At 41.9% G+C, this 23850-nt stretch overlaps 1 pseudogene; it reads right to left on the reverse strand.

Annotated features, from left to right (window-relative positions):
- Positions 1-3879: 3879 nt before the first annotated feature.
- Positions 3880-23850, reverse strand: part of LOC143389833 (formylglycine-generating enzyme-like) — a 55978-nt pseudogene continuing 36007 nt past the window's right edge.

Here is a 23850-nt window from a genome sequence, read left to right on the forward strand (position 1 = left end):
GAGAGGCAAGAGAGGGGAGGAGCAGAGAAGGAGTAATGATTATACAAACGTGTGTGTGTTTAATGATTAATGAGTAATGAAACTTTGCATTTACAGTTGGCTAGTTTGGGTAAAAAATTAAATTACATATCCATGAATGACTAAGAATTGACTCCGTTGCTGCTGACATGGTATGTCTCTAACTCATCCTCTTCGCCTTGACATATGCAAAGCCAGGAGACTGGCACGGCAGTGACGGCCTCAATCTCCTCCAAGCAGTCAAAGGAAGGGAACAAGGGGGACGTGTCCTCAGATAAGGAAACCACGTTCAGTGGGAATTTCCAGTTCAGCTTCCAGTGGTTCAGAAAGCAACTGGGCTCCTGCCTGCCAGGGAGGAAGCACCCTGAGAGGGCCAACAAGGGGCTCATTCTGCTGGCACTAAAGAGAAGACATTTGGGGGGAAGCAACAGAATCCTACCTCAAGACTCGCCCTAGTTAGGAAACCCTACATATCCAGAATTTTAATAGTTTTGATAGACCCTATTGTACATTACCATGATTTTATGTTTTCCCAATAAACAAATATATATGTATGTATATCCCAATTTCCTCACAGTTTTCACTGTCACCAACACTGGTGGACTGTGAAGAAATTGGGATATCCCTAAGTAAAAAAGAGAAATGGGTTGGGCCGGGGGTACAACTCAGTTGGTAGAGTGCTTGTCTTGCATGGACAAGGCCCTGGGTTCAATCCCCCACCCCCCAAAAAAAGAAATGTGTGATACTGAAAAAATTATCACCAGTTTCTGAGAATTATCTTAATCTCCTACAAAATATGTAGAATCTAGAAAATGGACACAGATGAAGTGTGTGAACTATATCCCTTTCTTCCCTTTGGGCTACATAAGTGTTGCTTCTAGGATACCCCAAGTCCCTAAAAAGTCAATTAGAAAGTAGCAAATAATAGTTTTGCAGAAGGTTTTGGATTCCTCTTGAAATGCATGCATGTGCGTACGCACATACACACACACACACACACACATACACACACACACACACACCCCACAGGCCGTTTAAAAACATTTGCACAACCTGCCCAAATTGTCTATCATCCCAAAATAGAAAAATAAAGTAATTCCTAAATAGATTCACCCTTTGAAACTTCTGAACTTTTGAATATTGAAAAATAAAACCCTGAGTGGCAGGAGTGGGGAATGAAGGGAGCCAAGCTCATTACCAGCCTTCCTTTTACCTTTTTTACAGGTACAATGAAACTTAAAGGTCTCAGGGAGAGAACAAAAACTAGGAAAATTGAAAGTTACACCCTCAAGCAGTTTTTGTCAAACTACTTTCTTACCAATTTGCTATGTGCATCCACCCAACCCCTTCAATGAAGGGGGAAATCCATTCTTTTGCCAGATACAGGGAAATAGTGGCAAAGCAAAAAATTCTCCCTCCAAGAATAAATACTGCAAACTGCCTGACTTGGTGAAAGTAAAGGCAATCAGTAGATAAGCCAAAATTGTACCTCGTTTTTATTTTTAAGCAAAAAAATACACCTCAAAACAAACATGCTCATGGTGTGTATCCTTAACTAAAATGACACTAATCATTTCAGAAGAGCAATGGCTCTTCTGAAACCAGCTACGGAGGACATTTGACTCAGATCCTGTAACTTTGATTGCAATTTATCACCAATTAGATTTTATGATGTGCTTCTCCACAAAGGTTTCTAGATTTTTAAAAAATGAGCTAAAGGACTGGGGTTGTAGTGTTGAGGCCCTGGGTTTGATCCTCAGCAGCACATGGGAACAGATAAAGAAAATAAAGATATTTTTAAAAAAGCTCTATAATTTGTTCAACACGTTGGAATGTAATATTTAAAAAAAGACATGAGTTCCATTGTATAACTAACACTTGGTTTGCTTCAAAAAGTATCTTAATTTGAATATGAACCTTCTTATCTCTAACAATGCTTCTCCCCAATATTCTTGAACTTTCATGGCTACTGCAATTTTAATTTAAATTAATGTCATCCTATTTGACCTATATATTATAAAAGGTAAAAACAATTTCCAGGGAATCTGCAATTGCAGATTAAGATGATGTGATCGTTCAACACATTACGAAAATTTCAAAAGTGACTTTTTTTATATGATTTTCAGACTTTGCATTGAAGTAATATTTGAATTAGATATAGGTTATCTGTCTTTTCTAGACTGTAGTTTGATTTTTATTTTCCTTTTTTTCCTATCAAATTTCAGCAGCTTGCCTTCTGGTTTATAAGCAGGTCTGAACAATCTAAGAAGGGAATTGCATGTCTCAAAATACCAAGCAAGGAATAATTCTCCATTCAACTCTCTTTTCAGTAATAGTAGCACAAAGCCTAACAGAAAAATAAAAGATGTTTTCAAAATAAATAATTTCTATTACATTTTTTTTCAGATTGTAGAAGTGTCATTTAGACTAAGGATAACTGGAAGAATCATTTCCAAAAGGAAGACATTAAAACAACCCTAAATTCACTACCTAAAAACTGGAGTAAATGTACGTTTTAATGTCATTATTTTTAAGCCCTGATTATTGCAGATTGAGATGCATCTGGGTTGCACCTAGGCGACGTTCTTAATTTGTAAAATGGTTCTGGATAGATACTAAGCCTCCACAAACAGAATCTAATAATGATAGAGGCTTAGGATTCACTATATGGTAGGCAGATTAATGCTACCCCTGCCCCCCGCACCACACACATACATAAAGATGCACATGGCCTCATCATCAGTACCTATGAATATGTTACCTTACATGGCAAAAGGGACTTAACAGATATCATTAAAAACTTCAAGATGGGAAGATGCAAAAGGGACTTAACAGATATCATTAAAAACTTCAAGATGGGAAGATCATCCTGGATCAACCTGATGATCTCAATCTAATCACGTGAGTCCTTAAAAACAGAAGAGGAAGGCAGAATAGTAGAAAGTTGAGACATAAGAAGAACTTTTCCCTCCCTCCATTACTGGCTTTGAAGATGGAAGAAGGGGTAGACAAGCCAAGGGACAGTGACCTCTAGAAACTGGAAAAGCCTAATAATGAACTCTTTTCTAGAGCTTCCCGGAAGGAACATGGTCTCACCGACAACACCCTGATTTTAGCCCAGTGGACCAAGATCATGCTGGACTTCTGATCTACAGAACTTTCAGGGGGAAAAAATTGTGCACTGAGTCACAAATTTGTTATAATTTGTTACTGGAAACAATAACAAACTAACACACAGACCATAGTCTGACATTTTACATATGGGAAACTCAGGTCCACAGAGTATGAAGATAAAGCTACAAAGAGAGTACTTCTCAAGATTCCAGCCCAGTGATTGTCCCACTGTGCCAGTCTGCCTTGATTGCTTTTGTGTTTGTCTTTATGTAATTTTCTCATATGGGTGGAATGAATAGCATTCAGAGAAAGAGAGGGATTCTGTTTAACTAGGACTTAAATTGAAATCATAATGTTTGGATAGAGATTCAGAGCTAGATAAGAGGAAGAGTAAGGAAAAGAAAGGAGGAGATATGTATTCATATGAAAAACAAAAAGCTGCTCTCCTATGTAAAATCAGCCTACCTTTTTATTGTTATTTACATGCCTGTCTTTGATCCTTTACTGTCTAACTAGTTTGGAATTTGCAGAAATTAAAACAGCTTGGGTATGGGTTGCATGTCCTGCTGTCTCTGGAGGATTTGTAAGGATCTGTTATCCCAGGGATTATGCACATTTTCTGTTGGCTTAGGTGTCAACCATCTGCAGTATAACTAGAGCTGTAATATGCCTGCTGAGATCATGATTACAATCACAGCTCCATGGCAACAGCAATGCCAGAGTCAGCAGAGTGAAGGACATCAGAGCTCAAGCTTGCTTCAAAAATCTCTCCACGTTCACTCCGGCTTCCCTTTCTGGTGTGTAACAGAAGACCAGCATCAACGCCACAAAGAGACTTCTCCCACAGGTCTCACAACGATGGTCCGTCCTATGGTCAAAAAGACAACTGGTAGGAAGAGGAGATGCCTCTGTCTTTTTGTCCTAAAAGTCCACAAGAATCCCATTCCATTTCTATAAACAGCCCACAGGCTGACCTTTCAGGATGTCTTTGTTGCTCATGTTAGCTGGGTTTCATCAGGAAAAAAAAAAAAACTGGGATGACAATAAAGCACAAGCATATAACATGATCTGCGCTCTTCTCAAAAATAGCCAAAATGGACCACAACTTTAATCTGATCTGTGCACATGCAAAGTCTATAATCAAAAGTGTATCTGCAGTCATGCCTCATCCAAGGAAAACAGCTGAAAGGTAGGGCAGCTCCTCCCACCCTCCATTTATAAATGGAGGACCTGGAGGATACCTGGAACTGCCCATTCCTTTGGCCAAGGAGGGAGAAGCACACTGCTCTCAGCACAACCTCCAGGGTGTGACAGGGAGAGATATGCCTAATATTACAAAACAACCAAGCCGTCCTGCAAAGCTCTTCAGAAATCCCATCTCCAGTGTTATGACTTCCCAGGCCATGTCAGCTCAGTGACTGCCTCCTTCCTCTGAGTTTAAGCCCTAACACCCCCAAGCATTTCTCTCTATGCATCTGTCAATGACAGAAACACAATCCAAAATAGCTAAAGCAAGACATAATTATTGGCCGACAAAACTAAAACATCCAGGACCATAAGACTAACTTCAGGTATAGCTGGTGCTCAAACAAGGCCATCAGAAAGCTATGTTTCTCTGGCTCTTGGGTCAATTTCCCCACATAGCCTGAGAGGAAGTTTTGTAGGGCTAGGGATATAGCTTGGTCAAGCACGTGGTTAGCCACGCACAAAGCACTGGATTCAATCCTCAGCACCAGAAAAAGGAAAAAAAAAAGAACATTTCTTTAATTTTGCTGCTAGGCATCTGTCTTTTTTAAATACCTTTATTTTGTTTATTTAGTTTTCTTATGTGGTGCTGAGGATCGAACCCAGCGCCTCAGGTGTGCTAGGCAAGCCCTCTGCCACTGAGCCACAGTCCAGCCCTAGGCATCTGTCTTTTAAAAATCAGAGATGGCAATGCAGCTCCATATTTATGTATGAGATACTCACTGTATGTTTTACCCCCTCAAAAAAAAAACAGTAATAACCTAAATCTGCAACAATCAGAGCTAAATAAAATTTATTTCTTTGACTGTTTATCCAGCTGCTGAAAGAAATGTATTGGTGACAACTATTCATGTAAAAAAAAAGAAAGAAAGAAAGAAAAAAAATGTTCACTCTATTAAGTAGATAAAAACAAGATTTTAAATATTGTGTCCAGTGTGATCCAAATGCGATATGTAAAAAAAAAAATCTATGATGTATATATACCAGAAACACGTATGCCAGCCAATATGGTAGTTCAGAGCAGGAGCTTTGGAAACAAACTGACCTGGTTCAAATCCCAGCTGTGCCACTTTCCAGCTGTGTAACCCTGGGCAAATTAGTTAACCTCTCTATGCCTCAGAATGCTCTCCTGAAAAATGGGGATAATAGTACCTACCTTACAGAATTGAATCAACAGTAAATGAGATAATTCATGAAAATGGCTAAGCACTATGCCTGGCACACTGAAAGCACTCAACATCCACTAGCCAAGAATGAACAGAAAGGAAATGCACTAAAATGCTACCAAGAATTCTCTCTGGGTGGCACAATATGAGATCAATTTAGCTTTCTCTTTACAGTGGTCTTTTTTTTCTAAAATTTGTACAAGAATACCTTATTAAGGGATCAGGGGAAAAATACACTATAAAAGTGGGGGCTATTGGCGAATGGCCCCCAGTACTAGGGAGGCTGAGGCAGGAGGATTGTAAGTTCAAGCCCAGGCTCAGCAACTAAAAGAAAACTCAGCAACTTAGCAAGTCCCTGTCTCAAAATAAAATTAAAAGGTCTGAGGATGTGTCTCAGTGGTAAAGCATGCCTGGGTTTAATCTTCAGTACAAAAGAGAGAGAGAGAGAGAGAGAGAGAGAGAGAGAGAGAGAGAGAACATCAGATTAAATACTGATGTTGGCCTGTAGAATATCCATTGTGGGCCCCCTGTGACAGCGATGAATGCAGTCCGCGGCCACCCTCCTTCACGGGGTCACTACTCACGGGTGCAGTTCCTTGGAAGCCGTCCTCGGCAGTGTTGGTCACTGGGAACTCGCCCTGCCAAATGTTGGCATAATGTTGGCCTCTCGGCTGCAGCTTGTTGTCCCAGGGGAAAAGTCTGTTGGAAAAGACACGGGCATCAGCCTGCCAAGAGGAACGGGCTTCTGGGTTAAAGTCAAGGGACCGAGGGAACGACACTCTTGCTCTGAGTGAGCTTTTAAAATATACATATATAAAGAGAGAAGAGCTTTTAATCAGTTTTTCCTAGTTTCCTTGTAACAGCTCATGTCAAGTTACCAACAACCTCAGTCCTTCCTGAGCACTCGGAAGGCTGGAGGCCAATCCCATCACTAACAGCAGGACTTGTGAGAGCCGGGGAAGGAGGCCTCATCCTGGACTTATTTGGTAGCGTGATCAGGCAGCGCCACACCACACTTTTTTATAAAGCCATGGCTATTTTAAGGAGCTTTTCCTAGAAGATGTGTCCCAAACATGAGTTTTCTGTCTCATAGCTCTAGAAGCGAAGAAATACCACTGCTTCAGAAGATGCCTAAAATAAGAAAATGCTAACAGCAAGGCGGCCTACCAAGCCGCTCCAGGGACTAACAAGCAACACGTGAACCGCTGGAAGTTGCTTCAGGGCTGCAGGGAGCCCTGTTGGCCAGAAACCTGGCTTTGGGGACTGCAAAAAGTCAGGGGGTCGCTCACCAGTGTCACCTAAGTAACCTCACAGGGAAGAGGAAAACCCTGTAAGAACAAGAGCTGCTTGTGTTCAACTTTCTGAGCAAAGAAAGTTCCATGGAGTTAAACAAAAAAGGTTTGGGCAACATGAGGCCATCAATACTTATCTGCAGCTCTCCTCGACAGCTGTACTCCTACTCAGCTTCCGTGGGCAACCGCTTTCTTGCCCACGTGCAGTAGGCAACCGCTTCCCTGCCCACATGCACTAGGCCACTGCGTCATTCCAGGAGACGTGGAGCACCGGGTGATTCGGCCTGGGGAGGAGGGAGAGCAGAGTGAACAGACACTCCAACCAGAACAGGAAACAGAAACTGGCATGTCTACTCATCTCAGTTTGGTTGGTGACCCTGTGATGAAAACCATGGCCATGCACACCCCAGGGCTCCATGCACTTATTGGGCCTGCATTGGAGTTTCTGTTCCCTCCACGGGGGACCCACAGTGGACATTCTACAGGTCAACTCTATCAGCCTCAGTTTCCAGAGAACCCAACCTAGGACATCCAGCTTCAAACTCTGCATCTTTTCTACGTTTCCACAAAGGACTGACTCGTCATATCTGTGTGGCTGGAGCAGATCCCAACTCGTTCTCCCTTTTCCTCAAGGGACAGAGGGATGGGGATGGCATCTTGGATTGAATCCCCTGCTCACTTTGTCTTTAAGTGGTCTACACATTCTGAGTTCCTTCCACATACATCTTTGAGTTTTCTACAGTAATTACACCAGGACTTTCATGTATTCTTTCAACGAATGTTTGCTGAGTAGCTATTATGTGCCAGATACTATTCCCAGCACTGATAAAAGATGCACTTTTCTCAGAAGACTGACTCAGCCAGCCATTCAGTTTACTACATGAATTTAAAAATACATCCCATGGGGAGGCAGCACCACGGTAGAGCACGTACTTAGTATGCACGAGGCCCTGGATTTGATCCCCAACACTGCAAAAAATAATCCTCTTCGGATTTTTCTGCCTCCCTTCTGCCTGCTTTTTCCTCTCCCCATAAACTCAGGAAAGAAGTTATGAATAGGGAGCTCAGGGGCCGGCCCTCCTGAAAGATATCTGACTTTTGTCAAGGGGCCTATCCCTAAAACTGAACTCATGTCTTCCCAGCTTCTGACAATCAGGGGAGCAACCAGGAATGCTGTGAAGATAGACACTTGAAAATGCCACCTGAAAAATGAGGTTAGGAGAGCAGTCTGCTTGGGCTGTAGAGGGACGAATCCTCACCCAAACCCTCTCCACCTCCGGGCTTAAAGTCGACTCTATTTTTGCTTGAGATAATTACTTCCTTGCCACCCTGGAGACTGGCTGATCGACTTGCTGCTCTGTGGTTTTGGAGTCAGATGGTAGCTCCAAAGTATGTCAGCCCGGAACTACAGAGCTCATGGATCCTACACTCAAGGGCCACCTGGCAGGACACAAGTGCCCATCCATGAGACAGACAGTCCTTCCTCATAAAGATGCACTCACGAGGCAGAACAAATGGACAGACTGGAAAGATTAAACATGACATGAGCTCTATAAGAGGCCTGTCAAAGGGGGAAATCTGCAAGAAGATAACTCTTTGACAGGCCAAATGAGGAAGGAAAGAGGCCATCTATTAAGAGCCTTCTGGGAGGCCACAGTGTTTAGGTCGTCACAGACATTATTTCCTGTCATCTCATTTTCCTACCAATCACTGATGGTTTGTCACTCTTGCCATTATCTTATAGCTGAAGACGGCCACTGGGTTCTTTCTCAAGAGCACAAGAATCTGTATGGAATGAAGCGTGTCACCTGGGCCTCACCTGACTCACCTGTGCAGAACAGTAGAGTCAGGCCCCTCTGGGTGTCTCCAGTTAGCGCCTTTAACAGGTAACCACCAGGGAGCGGCTGCAACCTTGAAGCAACCCAGAAGAGGCTGATGTTAGCCACTGTGACGGTCGAACACTGCACTCGGCACCAAAGCCCCATCTGGGTTACCAAACATATACCTCTACCAAAATATCAAAAGATTGTTTGTAAATAAGTCTTCAATGAAAGTATCAATTTATATTATAAAATGTCACAGTGGTGAAATAAGTATGTATTTAACTGATGTGTGGTTCTAAGATTATATATATATATATATATATATATATATATATATATATATATATATATATCTGGCATGAACCCAGGGGCACTGTACCACTGAGCTACATGCCCAGCTTTTTATTTGTTTGTTTGTTTATTTGTTTGGAATAGGATCTTGCTAAGTTGCAAGACTATCCTCAAACTTGTGATTCTCCTGCCTCAGCCTCCCAAGTTGTTGGGATTACAGTTGTGCGCCACAGTGCCCAGCTTCTAAGAATTTTTAAAAGATGCACAACTGGGGCTGGGGATATGGCTCAAGCAGTAGAGTGCTCGCCTGGCATGTGCGGGGTGCTGGGTTCCATGCTCAGCACCACATGAAAATAAAAATAAAGATGTTATGTCCACCGAAAACTAAAAGATAAATATTAAAAAATTCTCTCTCTCTCTCTTAGAAAAAAAAAATGCACTGCTGACTAATCCTCTGTGATCTCTGACAAATGTAAGATAGCCTGTACTTCTCCTTTTTAAAACATGGAGAGACAGCTAAACTTACCATTAAGTGTGGGGCCAAAGTGAACCAAGGTGGTCAGAAATCAAGTTGAATCACTGAGGAAAAATGGAGTATGTTTTTAAAAGACCTTGATTTGATTTCTAGCCCCACATGGGCTGTGTGAGCTGGGGTAAATTCTCTACTTAGCTAGCCAGCCTGAGAGCCTCATCTGTGAAATGCTTCCCCTAACTCAGAATACCAGAGGAGGTCAGATCTTGGAAAGGCTCAGTAAACTGTTACTTGGATCTTTAAGGTTCTGTTCATCTTCTTAACAAAAATAATAACAGCAAGGGTCCTCAGTTAGTGAGTGGTGAAGAACAAGTCTTTGAAGCCATCAAAACTAGATTTGAATCTTGGCTTTGCAGTTTACAGTGTGACCCTTGGCAACATCTTTAAGCTTGAGATAGCAGGCACCTACGTCTTGAGTTTTAGCAAAGAAGAAATACAGCAAAAAGGGCTTAGGAACTTGGCTCTTAGCAGCTTAGGCTAATGACTCAAGGAGAAGTCAATAAAGGGAACCATTCTCACATGATCTTCCCCATGACAATCAGTGACAAGGACAGGCTCAAAAGATAGTAAGTGAAGAACAGAAGTTTGCAAAGGATTCTTCTAATATAAACTCCAGCGGTCAAGGTCATCTCCATGACAATGGTACTCTCCATCCACAGCATCCTGCTGAGCATGGCTGAGTGGAATTGACAGGAGCTGTGTCCCTGCTACCAGCAATAGCTATAACTGGAAGCCCAGACTCCAGTCTCACTCATCCTTTCTCAGAGCTGGGATCTTCAAAGAAACAGAGGCAACATGAAGACCCCCTTCAAACCCCAATTCTTGAGAGCAAGTCAGAAAGATTTAGACATGACACTCAGAGTAAGAGGAATGAGTTTATTCAGGGAAAGCAAAAGGGAAAGGGGACACTCTCAAGGGAGAGAGTGGGTTCTCTCAGAGAACCTGCACACCAGGTTTATTGGTGATCCCAGAGAAGTTTCCAGACAGTTCCACCCAGGTTCACCTCTTGACACAACAGGGTGACTTTCAAGTCCCCACTGTCATGGCAACTGTAGGTCACCTTGGCACATGCTGACCAGTTCTAATTGGATTTTTTAAAAATATATTTATTTTAGTTGTATACAATACCTTTGTTTTTATTTATTCATTTATATGTGGTGCTGAGGATTGAACCCAGGGCCTCGCGTGCGCTAAGCGGGCACTCTACCGCTGAGCCACAATCCAAGCCCTCTAATTGGATTTTTGACTATACATTCTTGTAGATTTTATGGTTAAGAGGAACTATCCTTATGTCCTAGAGTTTCAGGATCTGGTCACAAGAGTCTCCTGGGTTCCTCCCATCAGCATTATCTTGGGCCTGCATTTCTCTTGCAGTGAACAGGTAGTTTGCTGAGGAACGTAACATAGCTTGTCCACTTAGGCCAGGCAGGACTGCAGGTAAATGGCTTCTTGGAAAACCAAGCACATGGGCCCATTCTATAGAATTATTCTCTTCATCTCATGTTCCCACTATCCTCATCGGTCTGATCCCTAACAACATCAACAAGCTCAGGACATGCAAGGTCTCGATCACAATGTGATGGCAAAGTCCATTTCAACACAGAAGGCATTTTGTCCTTAAACAGCACTACTGCACGGGTCTCACCCCAGAGAGCACAGGGTGCAAAGGCAGGGTTTCTTTCTGTTTCATTTGTGGCACTGCAGAGACTCATCTGAGACATTTTCCTTGACTGGACCACTCCATGTTCAGGTGCCAGTGACAGACAGTTTGCCACATGTCAAGGGAAGATGTGCACAGAGAGCCACAGCAGTCACTCCACTCTTGTGTTTCAATGCGACCTTCAGATCACTCACCCGACCCAGCTCCATCCCCAGCACTAAGCACCCCACAGGAAGTTCTAGTCTTAAGTTTAAAAAAGAAAAAGAAAAAAAGGCTAGCATAAATAAAAATGGCAAAATACAGACACATATAAACCTTTGTTAAATTTGGGGTAGCTTTTCTCTTCAGACCCTTTTATGTTTTGAAATATTTCCTCATTAGCAATTAAAAAAAAAGACTCACAGCTGGATGTGGTGGCCCAAGTCTGTAAGCAGAGCTACTCCAGAGGCTGAGGCAGGAGGATCGCAAGTTCTAGGCCAGCCCTCGCAACTTACTGAAACCCTGTCTTTAACTAAAAAGGTTTTCTAAAAGGATTGGGATTGTAGTTGCAGTGACAGAACACCCATCTGGTTCAATCCCCAGTACACAGAAGAGAAAAAAAAAATCTCAAAGGGTTTATCTTTCCTACTACTAATGGGCATTTGGGCATTTCCAGTTTGGAGCTATTTTGAATTGTGCTGCTTCCCTGAATATTCTTCAAGGAGTCTGTGACCTTTAATAAACATGTGCATGCCTTTCCATGGTCTGTACACTGTGGAGAGCAACTGCTGGATCGTGACACCCACACCCAGCTTCAGCAGAGACAAACACAAGCCTACCAGGCAGAAGCCCCCGCAGGGTTTCAGGACCTTTTTAAAAGGGGAGCTTCCATGGCTTACCAACAGAAGACCTGGGCCTGTGCTCCAGGGGCCAGTCAGGCCATTCTTATCTTTTTCCCCTAATTCAAACTGGTTACAAATACTTATTGAGTATTTGTATTGAACCACCATTTGACCCAGCTATTGCCCTTCTCGGACTATTCCCTGAAGACCTTAAAAGAGCGTACTATAGGGATACTGCCACACGGATGTTCATAGCAGCACAGTTCACAATAGCTAGACTGTGGAACCAACCTAGATGGCCTTCAATAGATGAATGGATAAAAAAAAAATGTGGCATTTATACACAATGGAGTATTACGCAGCACTAAAATATGACAAAATCATGGCATTTGCAGGGAAATGGATGGCATTAGAGCAGATTATGCTAAGTGAAACTAGCCAATCCCTAAAAAACAAATGCCAAATGTCTTCTTTGATATAAGGACAGCAACTAAGAACAGAGCAGGGAGGAAGAGCAGGAGGAAAAGATTAACATTAAACAGGGACGAGAGGTGGGAGGGAAAAGGGAGAGAGAAGGGAAACTGCATGGAAATGGAAGGAGACCCTCATTGTTATACAAAATTACATACAAGAGGTTGTGAGGGGAAAGGAAAAAAAACAAGGGAGAGAACTGAATTACAGCAGATGGGGTAGAGAGAGAATATGGGAGGGGAGGGGAGGGGAGGGGGGATAGTAGAGGATAGGAAAGGTAGCAGAATACAACAGTCACTAGTATGGCATTATGTAAAAATGTGGATGTGTAACCGATGTGATTCTGCAATCTGTATACGGGGTAAAAATGGGAGTTCATAACCCACTTGAATCAAATGTATGAAATATGATATGTCAAGAGCTTTGTAATGTTTTGAACAACCAATAAAAAAATAAAAAAAATAAAATAGTTATTGAGTGCTAGTGTATGCCAGTCCCAGAGTCTAATCCCTGAAGGAGATCTCAAAATCCCAGAAAACCTCAGAGTACCACTCAGGACAGTTGGCACAGTCACAATTTTTACAATTATTTGTTTTACATAAAATAATTAATTCTGTGATTGCAAAAAGTGGAATATAAGTGTGAACCTAATAAACTCTTTTTTCCTTCAAATACATGCCCAAAATTCAAATTGGTGGGTCTCTCTTGCCTCTCTCTCACTCTAGACGTCTGCTTTCCATTGCCCCCGGTATTTTTCAGAAATTTATCACATTGCTCTAGCAACCCATCTGAAACAGACTGTTAGCTCAAAAGTCACACAGTCACAGAGCCATGAGATCCTTGGCAATCTCAGTGATGTGCACAGAGAAACAGGGCACAGCCTGGCTTGGGCATGGGAAAGCCAGGACACCACTGTGCCTGACCAAGTATCAAAACCTAGTTCTTTGGTTCAAAACACTGAGATCTGAAGCAAGTATGCAGAGACATGTGCACAGCATATGAAAGTGTTATAAACAAAAATTACAAAATAACCCAACTGTCCCTGGTGTTCATCCATACCAAACATACTGCTCAGCTAGTCACCCAAGAATGCTCTGACATGGGAACACACATATTGTGTATTAAAGGTGACATGTACCATACACATTGATTCTGTTTCTACAAATACATACGTAAAATGATAGTGGCAAGACCAGAAGAAAAAGATTCTAGAAGAATATACATGCATTTTGCAGGGGTGAAGGACTGGGAGAGGAATACTTTTTAGGAATGCACATGCAACACCAAAAGGTTTTCTCAACCTTGGCATTACCGACTTTGGTTTATTTGTTTGTTTTTCTGGTACTGGGTCTGAACCCAGTGGTGTTCCACCACTGAGTGACATCCCCAGCCCCGTTTTTATTTCGTTTTGAGACAGGGTAGCCCCCTGTCTGAATCACCCTGTTGACCTTGACCTTGTGATACTCCTGCATCAACCTCCCAAGTCACTAGGGTTACAGGCATCCATAGTGCTACAGGGCATGATGGCACACATTTTAGGCCACATACTCCCTTGGTGCAGAGGGGTGCCTGTGCACTCTAGGAAGGTCAGCAGCATCTCTGACCTCCACCCACTAGATACCAGTTGTAGCACAAAACTGCAGAACACAAAAAAATATCTCCATTGTTGCCAGATGTTCCCTGAAAGGAGCAAATCACCAGCTGGACCAATAATCAGGGGAAGAGATTACTCTTCTTAAGTGTTAACATACAGTTCATAGTAACAGAGGGTCAAAGCATCTTACCCAGAGTCAGCTGCCTGGAGTTTAAGCACAGTAGTTCATTTACAAGACACAGGCTCCTCTGGCTCTTTGCCCTCTCCAGGCCCCAGCTCACTCATCTGTGAAACAGATGTAAAAATACTACCATCTACTTCCTAGGCTCACTATGAAGACTAAATAAGGAAACCTATGTAAAGCACTTGGCCAGGTAAAGAGGAAGAATCGCAGCAGTATCAGCGTCATTATTGGTATTTTTTGTTTACATTACTACAGGGTGCAACATTCTTTTGGAGCTTTCAATGAACAAGATCCTACTAGTCAAAAGCCTACCCCAGCAGTTCTTCAGCGAGGCTCACCCACCCACCACTTCACCCTTTCAGAATATTGACAGGCTGAGAAAAGTGCCGGAGAAGAGGAGGTGGTCAAGGATGTGCTGAAGAACATTGGTCACTTGCAAAGAACTCTCGGGAAGAGTATGGAGTGGTGTCTTCCACTGAACTCATGATGTGAGAGCCATGTTCAGGGAAACTGACCCACTCCCTGAAACAAAATGGACAATGAGGGTGTCGGTGATGCTTGGGCACCGGTATGGGCACCAAACCGTCTGTGAGACAGACCACAAGTCACTACTGGAACAGTCAGATGCAGAATCCCAGTCCCCTCTGACACATGCAGAAAGGAAGTCAAGTAATCAGAATCTGACCGGAAGGACTGGTGGGAACGGAGGCAGGGCCTCCCTCATCCTCAACAGCAGGCCCTGGAAGAGCCAAGGAATTTTCTGGTCAAATTCATGCAACTCCCATCTGATGACACCAGACATCTTTCTTTTCTTAATGTCACTGTTTCTTAACTCAGCATTTAAAAAAAATGTTCTTGAACACCTGGTTCTGTCTTGAAAAATGAATGTTATTCTAATACGTTTAGGAACTTGTGAACAACTTTTGAGTTGTGTATTAGCTAATTTATCAAGATTACATGCAAACAATGACATTTTCCATTCTTTTTCCTTTTCAGGAATAATCTCCACGTGTTTTCTTTACAGAGCAGAAGCAACATGAGTAGACTGACATATATGCTCCAACACATCCTAAAAAAGAGAAGTATTTTTTTGTGGGTTTTTTTTTTTTTTTGTGTGTGTGTGTGTGTGTGTGTGTGTGTGATGTGATTGTCCACCTACACATTTTCTGCTCAACTGAGACAACTTCCAGAGTTACAGACTCCCTTATATCCAGGAGGAAAAGGACTTTAACATGACTTATTTCTAGTCAAATCTCCATAGCAACTGTCTTGGGTTTTAAGTTGAAACAGCTGTAGCAGCCAGTGACCAATCACAGTGTAAATGGGATCTGCGTGGGCACTGATGTCCCCTTGAGACATGGACTTGAGAGAGCAAAGACATCCTTTCCCACCTCTCCCAAAAGACATACCCAGATCTGTGGTAACAGCTCAAAGGAAAGGAAAGGGGAGACAGCAAAGGTGCCTTCATTCTTGCCAGAGGTGATGAATTATGCTTCTTAAACATACACAGCCCAGAATAAAAATGGCACTGGAAAAAGACAGAGTGTGGTGTGATTATGCAATGTCGGGTGTAAAGATGTCAAGTTCACAACTTTACAACTGCTCTCTTAAAAATTTAATGCTTTTAGACAAGCAAATTAAAAAGATGGACATTTCTTGAAATGTAGTATAAACATGACAGTTACCCCTATAAAAACAGCCTGTGAGAATTTTTCAACTGGCACCAGTGAACAATGAGAAATTACAGATCCATTCAAATTCATGAAGTATAAATAAAACTGGAGGGGAATCTAACAACTGAAAGAATCAAATGGAACAGTGAACACCCAATACAATGCAGAAGGTTGGAGAGAAGCCTTAAATAAACGAAAGAGTGAATTCGTCATCAAAACAGATAGGTAGTTGAGTCTGACAGCTTATTTCAAATTAAATCTTAAATTGGGTACCTTGACAACTTGATACACTCTATGGAAAGAAAAGTGCATGCTTTTTCAGATAGGCCAACACAGTCATTAAAATTATATGCAGAAAACCACTTCTAGGGCTGGGGTTGTGGCTCAATGGCAGAGTGCCTGCCTCACACATGTGAGGCCCTGGGTTTGAACCTCAGCATCACATAAAAATAAATAAATAAAATAAAGGTGTCATGTTCATATATAACTAAAAAAAGAATATTTAAAAATATTTAAAAAGGAAAAAATTAAAACACCCAAGTAAAAAAATATGCTAACTCAAAATAATTCAGATACTTAAAATGGCCTAAAAAATTCCGTTAGACATCATCTCCAATCTCATCACCCAGAAATAATGATTACAAAAATTTCCATATATAGGCTACTAATAATTTTGTGATGTGTCTCTCTACATGTTGATATATCTTTTACTGAATTTTTACCATACAGACATTTTTATAATTGGCTATTTTACTTTTAGTAAATGGTGAAGATTTATACAAGTAATTAACATTGAAAAACAAAAGCAGGCAATATTAAATGTTCATTAAAAATTACTAATTTACTAATTACTAATTTACTAATATAAAATTTCACTTTTATATTCACCTTCCAGTTTCACCAATAAGCATATACGTTTTACACAGTTTTCTCAAATTATATATGGATCATTTTCATTGGTCTTACTAAATATTTCTCTAGGTTTTAAGTGGACTCACAACAATCATTTTTTAGTGATTTCATAGTATTTCTGAAGACAATCTATCACAAATTACCAATCTCTAAACATTGAACCACTCAGTTATATTCAGGTTTGTCCTCGCCTTTTTGCTTTATCAATTACATGACAGTGAACATCTTCAAAAGTCTTCATTTCCTTCTGCTGAATTTAAAGACGCAGGGACTGGGGTTGTGGCTCAGTGGTAGAGCACTTGCCTCACACATGTGAGGCACTGGCTTTGATCCTCAGCACCACATAAAAATAAATAAACAAAATGAAGGTATTGTGTACATCTACAACTAAAAAAAGAAAATTAAAAAAAATTTAAAGAAGCAGCATGAGGACTGGGGTTGTGGCTCAGCGGCAGAGTGCTTCTCTAGCATGTGCGAGGCCCTGGGTTCAATCCTCAGCACCATATAAAAATAAATAAATAAAATAAAGGTATTGTGTCCAACTACAACTACAACTACATTTTGTTTATTTATTTTTATGTGGTGCTGAGGATCAAAGTTATAAAGACACACTCTTAGGTATAGTCATGCTGCTGCATGACTATACCTAAGTCATGACTATACCTAAGAGTGAGTCTTTATAACTCTTGCTAAAAAAATCATCATCTTTAAAAACTCATCACATTAATTTATGGCATAGGTAATTTCCCTCTGGAAAGAGAACTGAGTATATATGTATTAATCATGGCATCCCAGATGAAGGTATTTATTAGAACTCTTTAGAAGGAGGATCTATTTAGGATATTTAAATTGCTAATGGCTTACTTGTACATTTTTTTCCAATGTATGAGACAGGGAAATTAAATACAGTCTGAATGCCATTTGATTGCATCTGAGTTATTTCTTGATGCTTTACAAACACCAAAGCTTCTGAGAAGAAGGGCCAAACAGAAAGCAAAACATAGACAAGGTGATCCAAGAAGAGAAGATTCTCCTACACAGGTTGCCTTTAGAGTAAACAACCAAATAAGTAATCCCAGGTGTCTTAGTCCGTTTTTTGTGTTGCTATAACAACAGACTACCCAACGCTGGATAATAAATAAAGAAGCTTACTGGGCTCTTGATTCTGTGGCTAGAAAGTCCAAATGGCATGGCTCTGGGTGTAATGAGGGTCACTGGGATGCATCACAACATGTAGGTAAGAGGAAAGGAAACTGGATGCATGCAGAAGGGGCCAAGCATGTGTGGTAGCCTCACACAGTAACAACCAGCTCTCTTGGGAATTAATCCAGGCACATGAGATCTCACCCACTCCCTAAAAGATGGGCACTAAACCCTCCCAAGGGCAGTGCCATCATGATCTGATCACCTACTAGGACCCACCTCTTAAAGTTTCCAACACCTTATTCCCCGGGGCCCAAGCTTCCACTAGGTGAACTTTCCTAGTAAACCATATTCAAACCATAGCAGCACCTATTATTTGAAAAACAATGAAAAAAAAGCATCCTCACCCCACACAGCACTATAATAAAAGAGGACAGGCACTCTTGTTGCAAAGGCAACGCAGGCCCACATTTGGAGATGACTTACTTCTGTCACATGGTTAGAGACAGGCATCTGCAGAAAGCCATATAATGCCATGGATCAACTGCTGCCCCTTTAAACAAGAGTCTGCTACTGTATCAGCTAGTCTCAGCCAAGCCTGCAAGGATAGAGAACAGGCTGTGAGCACTTCACAGCTGACCTCCTAGGTTGCCAGGCTGGCAAATACTATTTCTCCCTACAGCTGGATGCTATGCACCAGTGGCAGAAGGGTGACTCCCTGGGGAGCACACTGTGCAGGAAATACCTGTATACTTTTCATGATACTGTGCATTTTGCAAACTTCTGCAAGAATAGGGGAACAAATAGGCTTGGTGAGAGTGGAAACCTGGACCCAGAAGGCCAGGTATTGAGTGAAGTTCCAACACTGCTACATGCTTAACACATAACTGCTTACAATGCCACAGGATTTTAAAGGTAGAAAGGATGTAGGACACATTCTACTGAAAGTCCCTCATTTTACAGATGGAAACATAAGTGCTGGAAACTTTGTAGTGGCAGAACTATGGACACAGGCTTTCAGTTCATAACTCTTTCCACTATTCAAACATCTCCCAGGGGCTATTTGTAAGTATCTTCCATAAGATGTTAAGGGGGGGTGGGGAGGCTATAGCTCAGTGGCAGAGTGCTTGCCTCGCACCTGTGAGGCACTGGGTTTGATCCTCAGCACCACATAAAAATAAACAAATAAAATAAAGGTATGTTGTCCATCTACAACTACAAAAATAATTAAAAAAAAAAAGATGTTGGTGGGGAGAAATGGTTTACCATGAAAGTAGTCACAGTGGGTAGAAAGGTCCTAGGTTAATCAAAGTTAAACTATTTTTAACTACAGGACTTCTGTGAGTCTTTAAAATGCTAATGTAGTGTGGGCTAAGTCTTGGTCAAATGCAGGATGTGGTTTGCACTTGAGTGGAGAAGTGAAGCATTCCTGGTCCCCATCCTGACTCTCCTATTACAGGATTAACCACGTGAGGTTGGCTTGGCAGTTTACTTAGAAGTCTCAGAGCCTCTGTTTTCTCAATCAGTAATGTCAGTATTCCAAGAAAACTTACTTAATTGGCTTGCTGTGAGGACTGAGCCAGGTGTTGGTACATTACTGGACATCTACAGAATGGATTCATGATGTTACTCTGTGCTCAGCCCTGGGGGTACAGTATATGATCTAGAAATGGAGCAGACAAATAAGCAAATAATTGCAAGTCTGTGATAAGTGAGGCCAAGAAGAGCTCAGTGAGCCATGGAAGTCCAAGGAAAGGCACCCAATCAATGTCAGGGGATGATCCCGTGGATTCTTCCCATTGTAGGTGAGGAGGTGGAGAAAGTAGAGGTGGTGGTGGGGGGTGCACCCAGGGCTTTCCACATGGGAGTCCATCCACCACTATATACGTGGTCCAGCAAAGGTGGGCATTGATTTTTCTTGTCAAGTAAAATGTACCAAAGATCTTTAGAACCTCAGCTCTGGAGGGTGTGGGGAGATCAACTAGATTCAACCAGCACCCAAAGGCATCCCCTCTACCATGTTTCTGGGAAGAATAGGGATGAGGTAGGATGGATACTGGTTCCTATGTGACCTGGTAATTCAGATTTACACCTGTTACCCAAGAAGAATTAAAAACATTTCATTTCACTCCCAAAAGTACCCCAAGTCTGGCCTTTACAGTCACTCAACCAACAGTTGGTCCCCCCAGTCTCAGTATGAACAATCTATCAGACATCACTTCCTGATGGGCAGCCCATCACATGCAGATCCTTCTAAGAAACAGAGTTCTGATTTACAGCTAAACTGATATTCCTCCCAGAGACCTCCCACCTGCTGGCCCTGATTAGGTTTCCAAGGCCCACACAGCATGAATCAAATTCCTCTTTCATTCGCCTTTCAAACATCTGTAGAATAAACTACACTCATTCACCTCTTAGGTCTTCTTTAGGTTTGGGAGCCCATTCAACCTTCTCTAAGCTCTCCCATCTCAAAGTTAAGGGCATCCCCATCTCTCCCCAGTTTCTCAAGTCAAAATCCAAAAGTCATTAGATTCCTCTTTCCTTTTCTAGGTTCTCAGAAGTTATTTTCAAATATCAGACCACTTTTTAGCATCTCTACTCCAACCACCCTGCCTCCCAGCTCCATCACCTCTCCCCTACACTATCACAAAAACCACACAAAGCCAGGTAGTCTCTCTAAAATGTCAGTTAGATCCAATGGCTTCTAACTGATGTTAAGATGACATTCAGACTCCTCTTAACCCACTACCTGGCTCAAGCCCCACCTCATCTTGGGTGGCCCTCTTCTGGATAAACACCAATTTTAAATACAGTCTTTTCAGTAAAATATCTTTTTGTAGTGAGAGAGAATCAACTCCTGGCTTAAGGGTTGAAGCAGAAGTCTGTGGTGGGAAGAGTGAGGCTGGCTCTAAGGCACCTCCAGGTGCCCCCTCAGATGGATCTGGAACTGACTAAAACCATTTCCCCTTCCTGGGCCACAGCTCACCTGTAAGAGGAAGGCTTTTCTGCTGGGTCATTTTGGAAGTTCTATTCATTCTAAATACTTATTTCTTCTTAAGTTGATCTTGAAGCAGTCCAGGCTTTCTGATCAACAGTCTATCTGTTTCTCTAGGGAGGTGGATGGTACAAACCCCAACAATTGGGGCCAGGAGATATCAGCACCATTTTTCTTTCTTTCTTTCTTTCTTTTTTTTCCTTAACTTTTAAAAATTTAAGCTTTCATTGTTTATTTAATTTGTTTTTATGTGGTGCTGAAGATCAAACCCAGTGCCTCACCACACTAGGCACACAACCCCAGCCCACCATTTTTATTTCTTAATTCCAGTTAAGCATCAAAAGACCCATGACTTTAAAAGAAATTTATGGATACCTTACACAGGCATTTCTAATCTGAACCTCTGGGGCTCAGCATGTCTCAAATATATTAATTGTGATCAAGGGCCTTGGAATGGGTTGGGGAAAAGAAGAACCTGTGTCTGTTATCGTCTCGTATGGGGCTCTCTTCCTCTAACCTTATCATGGTTCACTTCCTGAGCTCATGCCACACTGACTGCTCAGTCAAGCGAACAAACGCTCTCTTTAGAAAGGCACAAGAGACAGTGTTACCTTCTTATCTTATCCAATCGGCCAGGCCTGGACTGCCTCCCCCAGAACTCAGTTACCGTGAACCCACCTTAACCCTGATGACAGACCAGTGTCTCTCGCCAAGGAAAAACTGACTGTGTAACCGACACAGGTCACATCAGGTCTGAGTCCTGCGGCTTTCAAAAACTAAATGCCTGGCAGATGATACCCAATGGCATGCTTTCATTATTTTTTGAGAAATACATATTAAGTGCTTATTAAGTGACAGTTTTGTGCTGAGGACATAATGGTGAATACAACATGTGAATTCCCACCTACCCTCACAGAATGAATCTAAGAGAGGGTAAAGTATTCAAGAAATATCTACACAAATAAGTGTCATCAGAAATAAGTGGATGAACACTGTGAAAGGAAGGCATGAGGAGCCACAGGAACACACCTGGGGAATGTGGATGTCAGGAGGGTGTTCTGACTGACAGCCCAGGGCGGTCAGCTGAGACCTGACCACACAGGGCTGAAGGGGGGAGTTAGTGATGGGCGCGGGAGGCCCTCTGCTGCAGGCTCTGCCCTGTGGTTTCCAAAATGCGTTCCTCCTCATCTGCAAGGGTCCCTTCAAATACCTCTTCCTCACTCAGACCTTCTCAGAGCAAAAAGCATGGAAAATCCCCAGCAGCCAACAAGTGTCACAGAAAAGCACAGGACAGTTTGAGAAGAACAGCACAACCGGAGGAACTGTGCCCACCAATAACAAGTGAGGGGGAGCCCACAGGAAGAAGGAGTGAACACGCTTCAATAGTCCTGCCCCAGGAACCCCCTCACAGTGCTGGAGGCCCCAGAACTCAGCACCACTATCTGCTGACACTGGGGAGGGCTCCCTTGGATATACCATGTCATGGCAGATGGGATCATGGTGGGAGCACACTCAAGAGGAAGGAATTATGTGGCAAGACGGGAAGCCAGAGGGGGGGTTCAGAGGTGAGGCCTACATCTTCCTCACAGTTCACCTCAGTGAGACCAGCAGCAATCCTTCCAGTGGCAGCTCCTGCAATGACCTAATGACCTCCCAATAGGCTCCACCTCTTATTATATTTATCAATTTTATATTTATTTATTCATTTGTTTTCATACTAGGGATTGAACTCAGGGCTACTGACCTACTGAGCCACATCCCCAGCCCTTTATATTTTTGAGACAGGATCTTGCTAAATTGCTTAGGACCCTGTTTAGTCACGAGGCTGGCATCTCAGGCCTGCACAAAGGAGCTAGCTAGGATCTGCTGCCAAAAGGTCTACCACCTCTCTATACTGCCACTCTGGGGACCAAGTTTCTAGCACATAAAACTTTGGGGACAAACCATATCCAAACCAGAGCAGAAGATGAGTTCAATTTAAAAAAAAATCCAACACACAGTTTCAAAATGATGGGAATGGCATTAAGAAAATGATAAGTGAATAATAAAATAAATCCTAATCTGTGAACTCAGATGAGGTACGGAAATTAAAAAAAAAAAACAACTGAAAATAAAACAAAAAGTCTTTTCAGAAATATTGCTTAAGAGGCAAAAGACAAAAAGAAGAATATGTAAAAGAAAAAGATATAAATTGTTTAAAAGAAAATGAACACTGAAAACAGGTAAAAAGAATCCTATGTGGGCTGGGGCTGGGGCTCAATGGTGGAGCACTCGCCTAGTGAGGGTGAGGCACTGGTTCAATCCTCAGCATCACGTAAAAACAAATAAATATAAATAAAGGCATTGTGTCCATCTACAACTAAAAAAAAATCTAAAAAAAAAAATCCTACAAATTCCTGATGACAGGACACAAAAACAGCAATTTATTTAAAATTCTCTTAATGTTTAAAAATTGTGAAAGTACAACACATAGAAAAAGCAAACTGTAAGTGAAAAACACTAACCACAAGGACCAACAGCAAGATACTAGATAATAAAGAAAAATAAATCCTTGGGTTCTCAGGCAAAAGTAATGAGTAACTTCAAAGATAAAGAAAATGAGATAATCATTGGCCCTTTGAAGAACAGTACTTCAATCCAAAAGAAAAATAAGTATGTAAAACCTGAAGGAAAACATATGTGAATTAAAGATTTCATGTCCAACAAAAGTGACTGTGAAGTAGAAAGAGTACTAACAAAGCACTGTCAATATGTGAAAGTCTGGAGAAGAATGTCCCCTGGCCATTACTTGAAGAACCTGGTGCAGAAGAGCTTTGCCAAGTCAAATGACTAGGGCAACAATGTCACAAAGCACCAACCATGTGCTTCCTTGGATAGATAAGCTTCAACAGGAGCTAAAAAGCAGAGAGTACTCTA

The sequence above is a fragment of the Callospermophilus lateralis genome, unplaced genomic scaffold (assembly GCF_048772815.1).
Source record: "Callospermophilus lateralis isolate mCalLat2 unplaced genomic scaffold, mCalLat2.hap1 Scaffold_66, whole genome shotgun sequence".
NCBI classification, from domain to species: domain Eukaryota; kingdom Metazoa; phylum Chordata; class Mammalia; order Rodentia; family Sciuridae; genus Callospermophilus; species Callospermophilus lateralis.